The sequence below is a fragment of the Heterocephalus glaber genome, unplaced genomic scaffold, assembly GCF_053883595.1.
Source record: "Heterocephalus glaber isolate CG9 unplaced genomic scaffold, H.glaber_assembly_v1.0 deba00000768, whole genome shotgun sequence".
Classification (NCBI taxonomy): Eukaryota; Metazoa; Chordata; class Mammalia; order Rodentia; family Bathyergidae; genus Heterocephalus; species Heterocephalus glaber.
In genome coordinates, this window is record NW_028258162.1 from 2106404 (window position 1) to 2125394 (window position 18991).

Consider the following 18991-nt stretch of genomic DNA (forward strand, 5'->3'; position numbering starts at 1 on the left):
CCGAGTTGGGGCGTACGGGAAGTGTGAGGAAGACTCAGAGCACCTGCCTGGGCCTCAGCCCAGTACCAGGGATCATGTGGGTTCCCCTCCCAGGCCCAGCTTCCTGATCTGCAGAACGGGCCTGGGCGTAGTGGCCTTCCAGGAGGGTTGGTGGGGACAGGGGGCAGACAGGAAGCTGCACGCACACCCTGGCAGGGAGACCGTGCTGAGTGTGTGTGAGCTGGACTGGGACCCCTTTCGCCCTGCCTGTCACTGAGACGCCACCGCCTGGGCTGGGCCACACCAGGGTGTGGTTTTCTCCTCGGTGCTTGGTTCCCAGGGAGCTTTCTGCTGGTCCAGGGGATGGGGGTCTTGATGTATCCTTATGGCTCAAAGGCACATCTCCATGCCTGCCTTGGTCTCACACACACACACACACACACACACAGACACACACACACACACGCACGCACGCCCTTGTGCACACACTGAAGAGCTCGCTCTCTGATGGCCTTTCTTTTTTGGTGCCAGGATCAAACTCAGGATCTTGCGCTTGCAAGGCAGGCGTGGGTGCCCCTGAGCTACATAGCCAGCCCCTCTGATGCCCTTTCTTAGACGGCATCCCTGGTCTCTATCGCAGGGAAGTAGTCAGACTCTCTGCATTCCCTGTCTGCCCGCTTGGTTACCTCTGGAGGAAAATTAGTTTCCCTGCCATGCCTGACCCTAGGCGGGTGGCGGCCCGGCAGCTGCTATCTGATTACAGGTCTGGCAGAGGTGGTGTCGCTTCCCTTTCCGATAGCGTGTTGCCAGTCACCCAGTCTCCTGCCTTCTCTGCCTTCTGCGATACCTGGTATTTCTTAGAAAGCTCCCACTCCTGTTTTGCTTGCACTTATTTTGAAAGGAAACCCCTGGTCACAGCTCTATCTAGAGTCCAGACCACTCACCTGAAGTCTGCAATCCCTGCCCCGACCAAGCAGCTCTTGACCTCCTACCACCTTCTGTCCCCTGCCCCGGACTCGCCCACCCTCTCTTACAGGAGGTGGCCCGAGTCTGAGATGTTGAGAGTTATTTTGCAGTGCTCTGGTGTGTTAAAAGAGGGTGGAAGGGGGTCGTCCTCACCAAGGGTCGGGGTTCCTCAAAGCCTGTCCCTGAAGCTAGATGTTGCTGGGCATGGCCGAGCCTAGATGGCTGGGAAGGCCCCGTGGCTGGTTGTCAGAACCTCGAGTTTTCTGGGGATACCCTGTGGGCTGTGTGCTCGGTTGGGCTCTGTGGGGGCTCTGGCAGGTGGGGTCTCGAAGAACAAGTCCTGCTCCCCATTTGCAGCCTGGTCCCTGTGCTCATACAGGCCTTGGAGCTTGTCTTCTACACCCCTAGCTCTGTCCTTTTTTGCCACCGGGCAGAGCCCTGGGGGTCAAGGTAGCAGGGCCTGGGATCTCTGCCAGGGACAGCCCGGGGCTTGGGGCTGGGGCAGGAGGGTCACAGGGCTGACAAGGAGAGGGCCTTGTGAGCTGTAAAGTCACTGACGTCGCATCTTGGGGGTGATTCCAGTAGCACCACAGTAAGGACCACTGAGCCTTTTCCTGCGGGTTCGTTGGAGCTGAGTGCCAGACCTGACACTGTCACACGAGAATTTTGTGCCTTAGTGAGCTTGCGTGGCTCTAACAAAATGCAGCACATTTGGTGGCTGGGATCGCAGATGTTTTATTTCTCGTGGTTCTGAGGCTGGGCGTCCCAGACCAGCGTGGGGCAGATTCAGGTCCAGGAGTGTGCCTTCTCTCCAGGGCGACAAGCGGTGGACAGGGGACCTCCAATCTCTCTTCCACCTGTCGTAGGGATGCTGCTTCTTTCGTGGGGGTCCATTCCTGTGGCCGCATTGGAGCCTGGTGACCCTGTCCCAAAGGGTCCGCCTCCTGACATCTCCCCTGGGGTTAGAGCTTCATTCAGCAGGTGAATTTGAGGGGACACAAACACTGAGTCCATAGCAGATTGGCTTAATGAAGTGCTGTCCCCAGTTGGTCCTTTTGGACGCCCAGGCAAGATGTGTCTACCCCTGGGGATGCCTGGGTGAACCCTCCTCAGCTCCAGACCTCCAGGTCCCACAGGGCTGGTGGGGCCTCTGCCTGTGGTTTTGTGGCCCAGCTGAGTCCCCACTTCTGGCTTTGGGGTGGTCTGCCTGTCACTACGGGGGCTCCATCCTCAGCCTGGTGCTCCAGGGCCCACCATTCCTGCCTCAGATGGTCTATGCTTTCTTGTAGTTCCATTCCAGCATCTGAGGGGAGAGCTCTGATTGGCCCAGCTTGGGCGAGACGTCCACCCTGGCCAATCAGCGGTAGCTGGGACTGGGGGGTGGGGGGTGGGGGTCATGTGATTACGATATTAACCTGGCCCCAGGGCTGCATGCTGAGCCATTTCAGAGAATGCAGGGACAAAGTTTAGTAACTCATGAAATTCAAACATCATGGAATTGAGTCAGTGATGGTGCAAGAGGTTGTTATTCTGTCTTTACTGTCACAAGAGTCAGGATTATTTTGATTGGAGGGGATAGAAAGTACAATTTAGGCCCCTCCCCCCCCAAAATCATGAAACTAAAAAATGTGTCAGCTTCAGGGAGGGCTGTATCCAGAGCTGGAAAGATCAGAATTGTGCCCCCGTCTCTCTCTCTGCTTCTCTCCATGTATTCTTGGACAGGTTCTGCCACTCAGTTACTGTCAGGTGGCCCCAGGAGCTCCGGGCTCATACCCTCGAGAAGCAAGGGGTCCCTCCTTTTCCAGCAGCATCAGTGTGGACCCCTGTGCCTGGGTCGTGTGATGGCCCCTGACTGGTCCCTGTGGATGGGAGAGAGACCTCTCGGTGGCCATCCAGTGGTCCATGTAGCCTGGGAGGGGGAGGGGGGCTCCCCAGAGGAAATCTTGGGGCTTCTCGGAGGGAAGGGGTGTAGAGGTCCCTGAGTATCTCTGTCCTGCCCTTATAAACAGCCAGTATGTTTCTTTTTCTGACCCTGTCTCACACGGTGGCACATTCAAAGGGAACATGAGGACATTCAGGAATGAGTAGCTGCTATGCATGATCTGCAGTAGCTCCTGTTAAAATGGCCAGAGAGAAAGGCCGGGGCTCAGGGTCCCCGGGTGATTTGAGCAGCATCTCTTGCTCTCTGAGAGTTTGATCCAAGTCTCTTCCTTTATCTTTCTTGTCTGTGAATCCTGAAGGCACAGAGTGAGAAGGTCAGAGAAGTAGTAGTGAACTCTGAGGAAAGGTTTCCCAGAGGAGATTTTGAGCTGGATCTTTAGGGATGAATAGGAGTTCGCCAAGGGAAAAGTGTACCTGGCAGAGGGAACAGCCTTTGCAAAGGAGCTGTGAGTGGGCAGGAGCTGTGAGAGGGTTGGAGTAGCTACAGCCTCTTTTCTTTTCCTCGCTGAACACGATGGAAAGTTCACTGTGGATGGGTGAGGTGGTAGGGCCTTTGCACCATCTTCAAGGCCTCCCAGTTGGCCGAAAGGCTGCAGCGATTGGCCCATCCTGCAGACAAAAACGTTGTTGCTCATGACGTCCCAGGCTTCGCATTGTCTGGCAACCGAGGGGGAGGGCCGGGTTTGCTTTTGGTCCTGCTCGCTGGTCCTCCTTTGCTTAGGCAGGGGGAGCTGAGTGCCGTGGGGGCCTCAGGGCTGGACCACAGCCTGGGCCAGACCCTGCCGCTTTCTGCACACCGGCTGCCTCACTGGCAGCCCTGAGAAATTCCTAAATTTCAGGCCCGTGCAAGTAAATTAGGGCACTGGCACAGCGAAGGCCCCGGGGAGTCTCCGAGAGCCCGGCTGCCCCTCCCTGGGCTGGCGCCGCCTTCCAGATGCTGTGGCGGCTGAGCGAGGCTGTCTGTGCAGGCGGCTGGCCGGCCTGCCTCCAGCTTTCTGTCTCTGTTGCTCTGTCGCTCTGCTTGGCTTTCATCTCTGCTTCTGTCTCTGTCCCGCATCTTTCCACCTCCCTGATGGATGTCTGTCCTTGTTTCTGAGCCTCTGTGTTTCAGTCTCTTTTTGCTTGTCTCTTTGTCTCTTGGTCCCTGCCCCACCCGTGGGATCTTCGAGGCTGAGGGAAAGGGCTCTGTATAGAGGCTGTGCATGCACCTTGGTCTTTACGGTGTGGGCTGCCAGTGCAGCAGGTGACTTGCCAGGTGATCTCCGGCAAGCTTTCCTCTCTCTAAAGAGACTTCTGGAGCTACTGGAAGTGACACTCACATTCATCACTTCTGCTCTGTTCCAAGCTATGCCGAGGCCATACAGATAAATGAATCCACCCTTTTTCCCTCCGCCACTCATCCATCAGCCCATTTACTCATCCATGTACATACTTAGCCTTCTAGCTACCTACCCTCTCACCCACCCATCCACCCAACAACTTATCCATCTACCCATCCACCTACCTATCCACCATCCACCCATCCATCCAGCCACTCCACTCGTGCACCATCCACCCATCTACCCATCTGCCCATCTGCCCAGCCCTCTATCCATTCACTCACCCATCCATTCACCCACCAATTCATCATCTGTCCATCCATCCACCCACCCACCCAGCTGCCCATCCACCTATCTGTCCAGCCACCCACTCTCCAGCCACCCAGCCACCTACTCATCTGTCTATCCCTCCATCCATCCACCCGCCCAGCCAACCAAAGGATTTTGACTGTCCACTGTGGACCAGGCCCTGGGGGTCAGGGCTAAGTGAGACAACAGGATCTCTGTTTCAGAGAGTCACAGTCTGGTTGTGGAGATAGATATGTCAGTGTGAGATGCTGGGTCCTGAGGGGGGTGCAGAGCCTCTAGCCATGGCCTCTGATGAGCATCCATCTGGTTAGAGGGGAAGGCAGGTCCTCAGTGACATGGGCCAGTGGCTGTGTGAGCTGGGCCCGAGGCAGTGACATTGGCAGGGCTGGCTGCCCTGAAGTTGTATGGGGGAATGGAGTCGGGCCATTGATGACTTTGGGGTGTGTGGTCTGGACAGAGGGGAGCAGGGCACAAGTAGGAAGGAAATAGGGCATTGGGAGAGTCACCCACCCAGCGGCTGGCTCAGACTGACAGAGAAGAGGTGGGAACCGCCAGGTGAGGGGAGCCCAGCACATGTTTGTGTGCACGCACACACACACACACACGCACACGCACACACGCTTAGTCACATGTACACATCCATCATGGAAATGAGCCTTGGTCTTCAGGCTTGCCTCCGAACAAACCTCCTTCTTCCTCTCCTCCTCCTCCTCCTCCTTCTTCTTCCCCTTCCTCTTCCCCTTCCCCTTCTCCTCCTCTTCCTCCTCCCCCTCCTCCCCCTCCTCTTCCCCCTTCTCCTCCTCCCCCTTCTCCTCCTCCACCTTCTCCTTCTTCAAAGGAAAAGCAAAAGCAAAAGGATTGTTTGGGATGCGACCTGGCCCATACCCCTCTCAGGGTCCCTTCCCTGGAGCAGGTCTGTCCTGCTCAGGTTCTGAGCATGGGTGACTCTGTGCTGGCCCTGCACTCTGCCTGGATGGAACAGGGGTGAGACAGGCCCACTGAGCTGCCTTGTCCCGGAGGGCTGTGAGAAGCTCAGGAGGGGGCAGCTCCTAGGACCCCAGCCCACCATGCTCCTAGGATCCGGCCCTCCTGCTCTTCCTGAGAGGCATTGAAGTCCCCCCTGACAAGGTACCAGTCCATGGCCTGTTAGGAACAAAGCTACACTGCAGGAAGTGAGCAGCTATCCAGTGAGCGAAGCTTCATCTGCATTTCCAGCTCCTCCCATCACCCAGTTGCCACTTGAGCTCCTCTTCCATGGGATCAGTGGTGACATTAGATTTTCACAGAAGCATGAACCCTGCTGTGAACTGTGGATACGGAGGATCTATATCCCCTCATAAGGCATGAGAACCTAATTCCAATGACTTTATGGGACCCTAATGAGAACCCTTATGAGAACCTTATGAGACCGTAATGCTGATGACTTGAGGTGGAGCTGAGGCAGTGATGCTAGCACTGGGGAGCAGCTGCAGATACAGAATGACATTAGCAGGGAGGGTTGACTGCACAGACACGGTGGTAAATCAATCTCTTACAGACTCCAATCAGAACCTCGTCAGGGAGTGGTGAGTGACAATTAAGCTGCATCTGGTGGCAGGATTTATGGTAATGAATGAGTTTTGTACTTCAAGTGTATGGCTGCATCTGGTGGAAGGGTAGAAGACTTTAAGTCGGAATCAGATACTTAATTTTAGGCTGCATATGGCCTGCCTGTGTCTCTTTCCTACACTGTGTGCTCATTTCAGTCACAGTTTTGGTGAACCCACAGCTAACGCGAGCCAAAATGAGTTAAAAAAAATCACTGGAGAACTGCTCTGGAAAGGGGCAAAGACCCAATGATAAGACAGCTGAAGACTCTAAGCCTGCCAACAACAAAGAAAGCTGCATTTAAAAGAAAATACCAAGAGTCCTACTTAAATTACAGGTTCGTTGCAACAGGTGATTCACAATCTCTGAGCTCGCTTTGTATAATATGTGGCTGGTGACTGGCTCTCCAGTGAAGCAATGAAACCTTCAAAACTGCTCACCCCATGGAGACCCAGCACCCTGCATGAAAGGATGAGCCTTGGAGTTTTTCAAAAGAAAAAAAAAAAACATGAACATGAAGCACAGAAGCAGTTACTGAAGGCCACCACTTCTCCAAATGTATCTGGACCATGATCATCACTCTTAGTGGAAGCTCCATTGCCAAAACTATGAAGCCTTTACTGTTGGTGAAGTTGGTCCTGCCTGCTGCTGAGGACATCTGCCATGAACTTTTAGGGGAGGCTGTGGTTCAAAAGGTGGCATGTGTTCCTCTTTTGGCCAGTGCCATCACTGGATGAACTGATGGAACAGCAGAGGACATTGAGGCACAGCAGTTAGGATGAATGAGTCACCCGTTGTATGCAATCCAAGTTGAGGAGTTGCCAATGTGGACAGCAAGGCAACAGTGTTTGTTTTTGTGTGATACATTTTTCAGGAGGATGTGCGGAAGATATGTTATGTGTACTTTGTTGCCAACCAACACCACAGCTGCAGAACTATTCAAGCCTTTAAATGGTTATATATCAGGAAGACTGAATGGGCAAAATGACTGCCATGACTGGATGGCTCTCTGATTTCACTACCCGGTCAAAGAGTTTGCTTCCGAATGTGAGTCTGTACACTGTGTCACCCATAGAAAGATGCTGACTAGGCAAAAAATACAGCCTGAAATTAACAGTGTTCTCCATGATATGATTATCAGCCACATCGAAATGCATACCCTTAACTCACATCTGTTCACACAGCTCTGTGAGGAGTGGATGCTCAGTACACACATCTGTTACACAGGGAAATGACATGGCTTTTTAAAGGTAGGTCACTGGGCAGAGTCTTTTGAGTTACAAGAACCACTACAGTGGCTTCTTTTAGAAAAACAGTCACCACTGGCAGCATATTTAGTGACATCATAGAGCAGGCTACAAAATTTGCTTACTCATGTGAGATATTTGACCTGCTCAGTGAACCTACTTTGTCACTTCAGATGAGAATGACAACTGTGTTGAGGTTGGCAGGTAAAGTGGATGCGTTCAAAGACAAACTGGAATTATGGGGCTGATGAGTGAACATTGGGATTTTTGATACATTTCAAACATTAGCAGAGATTTTGAAAGAGCCCGAGTCAGGGCCTTCTGTCTCCCAGCTGGCGCATGATCGTCTCTCTCAGCTTTTAAAGTAGTCTGAGCATTACTTCCCAACCACAAAAGACCCCTGAACTGGGAAGGAGTGGATCTGTGACCCATTTGTGAATAACAGTTGAATCAGCTTTGTCCATGGTAGAAGAGAATCAACTGCATGAGCTCACAAATGACTGGCCTTTAAAGTATGTTTGAGACAACTTCAAGTCTCCATGTGTTCTGAGTTAAAGTCAAAGTCCAATATTGTGAGATTGCCACAGAAGCACTGACAGTCTGCCTCCATTCCAACATCCACCTTTGTGAAGCAAGCTTTTCTGTAGTGACAGCAACCAAAACGGGATTGTGGGGTAGACTGGCCATCAGTGACACACCTGGGGTGTCACTGTCTGCCATCACTCCCAGATGGGACTGTCCCATCCCAAGCTCAGGACAGATGGGAAAATAAGCTCAGGGCTCCTGCTGATTCTGCGTTATGGTGAGTTTTATACTCATGTCATTATATATTACAATGTAATAATAGAAATGAAGTGCGTGATAAATGTAATGCGCTTGGATCATCCTGAAACCATCCTCCCCCAGTCTGTGGAAAAGTTGTTGCCACAAAAACCAGTCCCTTCTGCCAAAAAAGGTTGAGGACCACTGCTGAAGGAGGGGAGGTGGGTGTGTCCTTCTCAGAGGCTTTTAATTCCAAGATGTTGAATTTTATCGCACACATTTTTCCAGTATCTAGTAAGATGGTTATGTAGAATTTTTCTTTTAGCCCCTTTTTACTGAATAACACAGTGAATAACCCTACTAGAGCACTATTATTATTATTATTATTTTATTATTATTGTTATTATTAATACTTTAATATGCGGCTGGATTCTGTGATCTAATAGTTCAGTTAGGATCTGGCAGCTGGATTCTTTTCTCATGCTGTCCATATGTATGGTGTCAAGATTTTCCTCATCTTTGTCAGGAGAGAGGGGGGCACCTCCCTTTTTCTCTGCCTGGAACAGTTCTTCTAATAATTTTCTAATAGGATGGAAACTGCTATGGGCTCTGGCTGAGCCGGCCTTGTGCTAGCCTCTGCGGATAGGCTTTTCTCTCCTTCTCACAGCCCCGACAGGCGGGCACGACTGTTCTCCTTCCATGATGTGGAAAGCCAGGCTGGGAGTGCCATGGTCCCTGTCCTGTGGCCACACAGCTGGGAAGTGGCTCTGCTGGGATTGAACACGGGCCAGTCCAACTCCAGAGCCTGTGCTTCCTATGCTGTTCTCCTCCGCAGGGGACATGTCTGTGACGCCAGCCTGAGAGAGAGCCCTGGACCTTGTCCTGGGACTCTTCAGGGGCACTAGGAGGAGCTCTGGCTTGAGAGTTTGCCGAGCTCTGCCCCCCATCCCTGGCCTACTTGCTCACGCATCCGCCTGGCCACTCATGTGGGACCTACCTGGTCTTCTGTCCTTCCCCATGCTGTGTTCCCACCCATCAGCACACCTTCCATCCATCTGTCCAGCCAGCCAGCCATCCGATTACCCTCCCTCTTCTCACCCACTCATCTACCTGGCACCCACCTGTCCACCCACCAGTTTAGTACAAGTTTACCCATTCATCCGTAGATTAAGCTGCCCATCCATCTGTCCCCCATTTACTACCGGCCCTTCACCCATTTGTCCATGATCTGTCCACTCTCTGCCTGTCCACTTACCCATGTCTCTATCAATCCTCCCTATGCCAGTTCACATATCCATCCACTAATCCACCTTTCATCCATCTGTCCTCCATCTGACCCACCCATCGAGTTATCCACTCACCTACCAATCCACTCATCATCTTATACATCCACCCAGCTGTTTGCTTACCCATTCACCCATCCACCTAGCCATCCATCCATCCATCCATCCACCCACCTGCCCACCTATTCATCCATCGTCCATGCATCCATCCACTTACCCACCTATCCACCAGTTCACCCATTTGCCCACCCTTGGAGTTTGACCTGAAAGCAGGAGGTGGATTTGGGTGTGCAGACTTTTAGAAGAAAGGGTATCCTGATTTGGGTAATGATATGAGCAGAGATGAAGGACTGGGAACCAGGAAGAGTCTTCCTGTTTTGCAGAAATTGGGAGTTTGGAGGGCAGCAGAGGAAGATGGGCTAGGAAAGATGGGTTAGGGGCTAGATTTGGTGATGGCAAACCTTTTAGAGCTTTCAACGGTAACAAATAGCTGGCTGCAGCACGTGTGCCATAGGTTTGCCACCACTGGTAGATGGTGAAAGGCTTTGAATGCTACCCTTGGAAGTTTTCACTTTATCTTCAGGCCACGTCATTAGCCGAGGATTCGCATGAGGGACTGTCAGGGCATCTGCGAAGCCCCTAATCAGACAGTTTTAGCTATGTCTTGATTGGAAGTGACAGAAGACCTGGTCCAAGTTAGCTGAAGCAAAATGGGTTCCTGTTATTGCCAAGTTAAGCTTTTCAGTTAGCTTCAGGTATGTCTGCATCTAGGTGTCCAGTAACTATTACTGTGTGTTTCTCTGTCTTCTGTCTCTTGACTTTTACTCCCATGATCGATTGATTGACTGATTGAGCAGGCCAAGCTCCACCAGGTTTCCCCTGAGAACAGGTTGGCTTCAGGGACCCTAATGTTAAATCATCATCTTATGTGCAGGACAACGGGAAAGAGAGAGGCTATTTGGCACTGACTTGCCTGAGTCGGGCCTCTTACTTGGTGCGGTGTCCCTCTTGGGCTGGCATCATTGAGAGGGTTATAGGAAGCACTGGTTGGCGTGGCAGTGGGGTGGTGTGCACCCCGGATGGAATCTAGGGGCTGTTCTTGGAAAGATGCTGAACATGAGCTGGACGGTCAGAAACCATGCAGGGTCCACTAGAGTTGTTTTGTTGTTTTGGGATTTTGGTGGAGGTGGGGGTGGATCATCCGTAGCTGTTTCCAGATCCCACGGGGCCAGAGCTGATGGGGACAATTCAGCATCTTGAGCAGGGTTGAGCGGCAGGCGGGCCGTGGGGAGGATGGCTCAGATGTCACTGGCTGGGAGAACACGGGTGGGCCCTGTCCCTGGCCTCGAGGAGAAGAGGGGTGTGGAGCACCAGGTGGGAGCCTGAGCTCAGCCTTGGCTGCCTCGGCAGGGGCCGGGCTGTTGCTCAGCCTCCGGCCTGGGACTGTTTCCTCTCCACAGAGTGGGGATGTGGGGAAGGAAAACATCAGTCCCCTCTGGTGCCAAAAGCAACATTTTCTTTTCTCAGAGGTTGATTAAGAGTCATGGACATTAATCTCTCATTTTTCACCTGCTTGTGCTGGTAATGAGCTTAGCGATTACACAGATATCAGAGATGTGGGGTCGGCTCTCACCCATGATGCAAGGGGCATTGCATTCTTTTTCTTTGTCCTTTCTTGGGGAGGAGTGGACAACCTGATTTGAAGGATTATTTTTCCCAGCGTTCTCATGAGCTCAGCCAGACTCCCAGCACCCCGAGTCCTGCATGGGGCTGTGCTGAGTCACCACTTTTCTTTTCTAAGAGATGGAGTCTTACTCTGTTGCCCAGGCTGGCCCTGGACTTCAGGCTCAAGCGATCCTCCTGCCTCAGCCTCCAGAGTAGCTGGTACTACAGGCGTGAGCCACTGTGCCCAGCTCTGGTCACCCGGGCAGCTCTCTCTTCCTCCTCCTGGGTCTCAGGCATCCCTGTACCTTCGGGCTGGCCACTCTCCCTGGCCGGCTGCCTGCCCACGCTCTCTGGTCCAGAGCACATGGGGTGCTCCCAAAGCCCCACCCGCAGCCCTTCCCTTCGAGGCCCGCCTTGTTGCCCTCGAACATCACACCATGCAGTTTCAGCCGAGGGAGATGAAGGAAATGGGCTTTCAAGAGGGAAGCCAAGCTCTGCCATCTCTTGGCTTTTGATAATTTGTGACCTTCACACCCCTTTTCTCTTTTCCTTTCTCTCTCTGCCAGCACCCCACCCTCTCTGGCTTTTGTTGCCTTTTTCTAAATTACTGCAGTTTTTTTTCTTTCTTTCCTTTGAAAAGGCTCTTTTATAGTGAAAAACATATGTCACCACCCCTGCACGGTAGCGGACATAGACACCCTGACCACTGACTGTGTGAAACAGAGTGCCGCCTGTCCCTGAAAGCCCCTACTTCCTCCCTAGGAAGCTGTCACAGGCTTCGCTGTGGCTGCGTGGGCCGGGCTTCTGGTCCCACGTTTGTGATCTCTAAACAGCCTCCTCTCTAGGTTTGCCCAGATTGTGCTTTCTGTGGACTGAAGTCTGCTGCTGGGACTGAGTTCTGGCCCCCACCGCCCCGCTGGAGCATGAGGTGTGGCCAGGACTCTCTAGTCTTGTTCGCTCCATCCCAGCACTGTCCTCACGGCTGGTGCTCGATGAATACGCCAGGTGCAGGACCTGGCCCTTACTCCTTGGTCAGACGGACCTGGCTTCCCATTCCCATGCCAACTTTTGCCGGTCATGTGATCTCGGCAGATCATTTCATATGGCTGGCCTCAGTTTCCTCACCTGTAGACATGGTGAAATGAAACACTGGTCTCTGGAACCTTGTGGTCTGCTGCCTGGCATTCTGTCAGTCAGCACGGAGGACGTGATAATTAAATACAGCAAAAAACCCTCCTGAGATCTTGTGCCAAGAACAAGTTTATTTCCCCAGAGAACTAGACGACTTCCTCTTGTCAGGCAGGGAGCACTGGGTCACCTGCTCATTCCCCTTTTGGCCCTGGGTGCCCGGAAGCTACTACCAAGGGAAGGTCTCCGGAGCGGCCCTTACTTCCTGCAAGGTCTTTGATGCAGTTCTCTCTTCTTGTTCTTTTCCCCACAACAAGACGGTTCCCTTCTGGCTCCGTAGTCCACTTGTGCTGTTACTTTTTGAGTAAAATATACATACAGTTTGCCATTTTTAATTGCACAGTTCAGTGTCATTAAGTAAATTTATAGCGCCGTACAATGATCACTGTTATCTATTTTCAGAACTTTGTAATCATCCCAAACAGAAAATGTCCCCATTAAACAGTAACATCCTACACCCGACATCCAGCCCCTGGCAGGCTCCATTCTACTTTCTGTCTCTATGAATTTTTTTTTTCTTTAGGTTTTGGAGACAGGGTCTTACTATGTAGCCCAACCTGGCCTCAAACTCATGGCAGTCCTCCTGCCTCAGCCTTCCAAGTGCTGGGATTACAGGCGTGTGCCATCACACCTGGCTCTGTCTATCAATTTGACTGCTTTAGAGATCTTAGATAACTGGAATCGCTCAGGTTTTGGCCTTTTGTGACTGGCTTAGGATACCACTTTTAAGGTTCATTTGTGTGGTCCTTGTGCCAGAATTCCCTTCCTTTTAAAGGCTGATACGATTCCATTATATGGATGGACCATGTTTTCTACATCCATGCGTCCTTGACACATGGGTTGCTTCCAACTTCTGTCCATTGTGAATGATGTTGCAGTGAATATGAGCATGCAAATATTATTTGTAATGTATCACATTCTTGCTTGTCTGTGTGATTGCAGTGTGATTTGTCAATTAGAAGTGGGTTGCTCTACCACCTCTAGGACCCAGCCCTTGTGTCTGCTGCTGCTGGGTGTGTGTCTGTGTTTGTGTGCGGTTGGCACAGTGCTGCTGCAGGGTTGGTCCTGAAGGCGCATGCGTGTCCCAGCTGCATGAGGATTGGCAGCTCCTGGCTCATACCTGTGCCTTCTAGCTGCTTGTCCCTGGCTGCAGGTATGGCCACTCCTGGGAGGTCACTCTGTGGTCTTCACTGTGAACAGGATGAGCCCTCCCGAGCGGGGCTTCCTCTGGCGCAGGCTGGTGCCCACTTGTCCCTCCTCCCTAGAGTTCTCCACCCTTATTCTGTGCACACCTGCATCCCCGTCCCAGGCCTGAGACCTGAGAGACACATGTCATTCACTCGGCCTTCCTGCTGTGGGGCTTGTGAAAATTGGGTGTCGAGTTGGACTCAGCAGGACTGATATACTGAGGGGTGACCAGACCACATGCCAGGACATGCTGGCCCCTCAGAGGAGGATGGGGGTTCCCAGTGTCCACCACCCGTGGAAGAGGCAGTTCTAACCCAGGACAGCAGGCTGTTCAGGAGGTGACCTGGGTCTGGGGCAGGATTGCAGGACTTCTGCCTCACCTGGGCCCTTCTGTCTCCTGTGAGTGTAGATAAGAGGCCTGGGGCCTTGGAGAGCCCAGCCCGTGGACGGGCACTGGGTAGCTTGCCAGAGCCAACGGAGAGGGAGCGTGCTTGGTGTGGCCAGGGGCCCCCAGTGCCAGCCAGTGTAGAACATCTTGCTGTTGAGCAGCCCCCGCCACAGTGCAGCTGCTGGTCTGTGCCTGCCCTTTGGCTGGGCCTTGGGGTGGCTGGGATGGGGGCGCTGATTACTCATGTTTGATCCGGGTGCGTCACCAGTGTCCTCTGTGTTTATTTCCTCACTGTTGTCCCAGCTGTTTGCAAGACCTACTGTTTGGATATAGCTACCTGCTGTTTACAAGAGATTCCCTTCCGAATACTCAGGAAGTTTTAAAGCCATACCAGAACCAATCTGAGACGTTCTTCTTGCCCCATCACATGTAGGCTGCCCAGTTAGATCCAAATTTCAGATACACAGCAAAGGAATATGTCCTGAATATTGCCTGGGCATCCTTACACCAGACAGTTACCCTTTGTTATCTGAAATCCCGCTGGAATGGCACATATCCTGTGTATTTACTTGCTAGATCTGCTAAGCCTGTTTTTATGAGAATCAGAAATTATCCAAGGATCAGAGAAGGAAAGGGCCTTTTTTTATCTTATGATTTGACATAGTATACAGTAGCCCCTTGCCCCATCCATAGTTTTGCTTCCCATGGTTTATTTATAATCAGTCATAATCCAAAAATGTTACATGGAAAATTCCAGGAATAAACTGAGTTTTCGCTCGTGCTCTGTTCTGAGAAGCACAGTGAAATCTGCAGTCCTGCCTGGGACTTGAATCTTGGTCCCAAGTATCCATGCTGTGTATGCTGCCCGCCTGTTAGTGACCCAGTGACCATCTCAGTTAGCAGCTTGTCAGTGGCAATAGCACAGTGCTTGTGTCTTTGAAATCCTTATTTTGCTTAACTTGACCCCAAAACATGAGAGTAGTGACACTGGCAGTTTGGATACATCAAAGAGAAACCCCAAAGTGCTTCCTTGAAGTGCAAGATGAAAGGTCTCAAGAAAGTGAAGGTAATTGTATGCTGAGGTCTCAGAAAGCTACAGTAAGAGTGACCCATGGTACACCCGGGCTGGGTACTGTCTGCAGCTTCCTACGCATACTGGGGGTCCAGGAATGTTTCCTCTGTGGACTGGGTTGGGGGGCTGCTGTGATTGGTCTCTGCCCTCACTATGGAAGGACACATCTGCAATGGAAGCAGTAATCCCCAGGGGCACCTTGACCTTGTGTCCTTGCCAGCCCAGAGAGTAGACAAGCTTGGGGGCTGATGGATAGGGAGGCAGTGTCACTCTCCTGGAGGGGTGGGAGTTTAGGGTGGGTCAGGGAGCAGCAAGGACGGCAGGGAGAGGAGCCGGTGCCTGGATGTGTCCCTGGCCCTGACCCCCATTCAAGGTATGGTCCTGAGAACGTACTGCATTGCCACCTTAGATCCCCTGTCCCCACCTGCAGCAGGGGTTTGGTCCACACTGACCCAAGCTGCCACCGCCCAGATAGACAACCTCATGCACCCTCTGGCCCTGTCTCCTCTGCACTTTCTCCACCCACTGCCACGAGAGCCACCCCCACCAACAGACGCATGCCTAGGTGCTGCTGTTGAATGTCACCTCAGGGTGGCCTCGCGTCCTTCCTTGTCACCCAGATGCTGGTTGTCTGTGTGCCTCTTGGTTAGTAGAACGGCCCATCAGCAAGGGGGGGGACAGTGAGGAGACATCGACCATACCACCTTTGATGCTCCTGTGTGAAATATGCTAGGGCATGCTGGGGATTTAGCTCAGTGGTTCTGCTGCCTGCCTCGAAAGCACAAGGACCTGAGTTCAATCCCGGGTACCAAAAAAAGAAATATGCTAGGGCGTGAGACAGACATGGGACAGGTTAGGTGTCTTTATCTTTTTAAAAATTCCAGTGTTTGCTGCCCACCACATTCCCAGGACAAACCACTGTCCCCGGCAGTCTGGTGCTCAGTCAGGCCCCTGAGCCCCTTGGTCATTCCCAGATGGCTCCCTGGCTGGCTTGCTCACTCTGGGGTCCAGCCAGAACCCACATGCCTCGGGGGCTTTGTCTCAGGCCCCTCCCTCTCTGCCTGGTGCCCAACGGCACCAGGCATCCTAGAGGATGCCCCAGCCTGGCCTGAGAGCTGACGTTAGGTGCCAGCAGCTTTGGCTGTGGCTGTGTGTTATGGTTTGCATGTGGACTGTCCCCCAAAGGCTCCATGTTGAAGGCCTGGTCCCCAGGACTTCGACATTCAGAGGATGGCTTTTGGGAAGGGGCTAGATCCAGAGGGCTCTGCCTCCTAAGTGGATTAATCCACTGATGGTTTGTAATTGGGATGTAGTGGAGACTTCAGGAGGCCTGGCCTCGATGGCCTCTCCCACAGGGCAGTCAGACCTCCTACTCAGTGGTCAGGAGGATCCCACAGACCAAGGTGGAGCTGCCAGGCCTTAGCATCTCTTCTGCCAGTCTTCTGGCAGTGGCCACAGCTCTGTGTGTCATTGGTCAGGTTTGGTCACATGTCACCTATCTGTAAACCAAGCACAAGGAGGAGGGGGCTGAGCCTTGTGGCCTGGCTGGATGTGGTCCTGCCCCGCCCCTGGGGGGGTGCGGATGACTCCCCCTGGGGACCTGCAGGATCCTGTTGTTTTTAGCTTGACCCTGGGGGCTAGGAATTGAGTTAATTATCTTAGCCTCAGCAGGGTCTTGCTTTACTAGTTTATTTCTTCCCCTTATTCTGTGTTCCTGGCCCTCTCCCCCATTAGGCAGATGTCTGTTTCTATCTACTGTGCATCCATTTGTGTTATACAATTTATCTCTTTTATTTGGGGGCCATGCTTGCTTTTCTATTTTTAAACACTTTTTGATACTGGGGATTGATTGGTACCTAGGGCCTTTACACTGAGCTATAATCCCTCAACTTTTAAATTTTAAGACAGGGTCCTAGTGAGTTGCTAAGTTGCCCAGGCTGAGCTCAAACTTGGTGATTTTCCTGCCTCAACCCCCCAGAGTGCAGGATGGCAGGTGTGCGCCCCCATGCCCAGCTGGGGGTATGCGTTTTAATTCCCTAGAGTGGCCTTGGATGTACATTTGCCTGTTCCCTGCCTGCCCCATTCAGCGCTCTGTGTGACAGGCATGTGGGCCGTGACATTTCAGGGTGTCTAAGGAGGGGTCAGAAACCTGCCTTTCTGTCTGGCTGCGTCCAGCATGTGAGTGCTGGTCACCCAGCATGTACCAGACCAGTGTCCCCGAGGGCTGGTTAGTGCCCTGACCAGGACCTGAGGAGTGGGGATCTCTCCACTGTGTGGATTTAGAGCCGAGGCTCAGAGAGGGTCAGGGCCTCCCCCGGGGGTGCACAGCACAGGAGAGAGTGCGGTCAGGCTGAGGGCCTGTGCGCTGTGTGGTTCCTGGGCCTGGGGCGGGGGTGGCAGGAAGCCGAGATTCGCCTGGGAAAGTCGAAAGCGTTGCCTGGGCGTGGCCGTGGTGGGGTGACCACAGGCCCAGGTGAGCAGAGCAGGGGCTAGAAGCCTAACCCTCCCTTTCCTCGCCCTCTGCCCATTGCTTAGCCGTGCATGCCTCCGCCCCGCCCTCCTGGCACTGAGGCCTCACCCCGTCGGTGGGCTCCTGGGCCTGTGTGGTGGCTTGCTGGCTTCCTGGGCCTCTATTGTGCTTGCTCATCCGGCTCCAGCCACAGTAGCCCCAGCTGCTCCTCACCTGCCTTCTGCCGGTCCTGCCACAGGCCCTTTGCACTTACTGTGCCCCCACCTTCCCCACCTGACTCACTTTGCCCGAAGCTGGACCTCTCAGTCTCAGCTCAGACACCTCTTCTTCCTCCTCCTGCTCTTTCTCCTCCGCCTCTTCCTCTTGCTCTTCTTCCTCAGAGAAGCCTTTCTGCCCACCTCAGCTGACATGTGCTCTCCCTGCCCAGACCCTTCCGCTCTTCCTTCCTTTGTTTATTTCTTCACTGTGCTCATTCGTGGCTGGCACGGATCTGCATGTGCACTGATTATCTGTCCCCCGCCCCGGATTATCAGCCTTGGAAGATGGCCAGGAGCCTGGGTTACTGGCCAGGAAACCCTGGTGTCTGGGGGCCTCCGTCTATGCTGGCGCTGCGTGGCTGTCACTCCCTCGCTGTCCTTGGGGCTCCGTCCTACCTTCCAGCCTGGTCTGGCCAGAGCTGGGAGGTGCTGCCCGCCGGGGCTTGCTCTGGAGACGAGGTGGCGCTGCTCTGCACCTCTCCCTTCTTGCCTGCATCTTTTAAAAAGCTACTTTTAAAAGTTCGATGTGACATGTTTAAAAAGCTAGAGATTCCACTTCCTTGTCTTTTCTTAAACAATAACAACAACCACCACCACCACAAAAACAGTGGTTTTAGCAAGGTAACTAGCAACATTAGCACCGCCTCAGGGTGGATGCGGAGGGAGCCTGGGGTGGGGCCTGGTCCCCAGGTCACTGTGGGCCGTGGGCTCCTGTGACCTCTCCAAGGGTGATGGCGGGGGAGGATCGGGGGAGAGAAGGTGGCAAGGAGTGGGGTGCAGAGAATAATGGGGGCAGGGGAGAGGGCTCGGCAGGTCCAGCAGGGAGCCAGACCCAGCGGCTTCCCGCGGTGAGTGAGAGATGAACAGCCGTCTGGCCGCGTGGGCAGGACCACTGCCGAATCCCGGGGAAGGGGAGGCTGGGGCTGGCGGGAGCCAGGCCCGTGCTGGGTGAGGTGGGCAGCAGCGTCCCGGGGCTGAACTTGCAGTCCCCACCCGGGGCTGCCGTGGGAGGGTAAAAGGCTGCGCCAGAGCCTGGGGAGCAGCTCGTTCCTGCCCAGCACCCCTGACCACATCCCCTGGCCAGCAGCCATGGGCTAGGAATGGAGCCAAAGTTTCCGAGGAGAGAAATTGTTCTGCCAGTCGAGGGTGCAGGCACGTGCATGGGACTGGGTGTGTTCTGCATGTGACAGGGGCGTCCGTGCAGGGAGGACCGTGGGGCTGGGTGGGATCCTGAGTGCCCGGTAGGTGTGGGCATGAGTGTGCTTGCCCTGTGTAACTGTGGGCGCTGGGCCCACCGGAGGGTCTGAGTCAGGTGTGGTGGCTCACACCTTCAACCCCAGCACTTGGGAGGCTGAGGTAGGAGGATCGCC

The 18991-nt window shown here is 53.4% G+C and overlaps 1 protein-coding gene across 2 annotated transcripts in view; it reads left to right on the forward strand.

The window, feature by feature from the left end:
* Positions 1–18991, forward strand: part of Fbln2 (fibulin 2) — a 66899-nt gene that overhangs the window by 5444 nt on the left and 42464 nt on the right. The gene's annotated exons all lie outside the window — the stretch shown is intronic.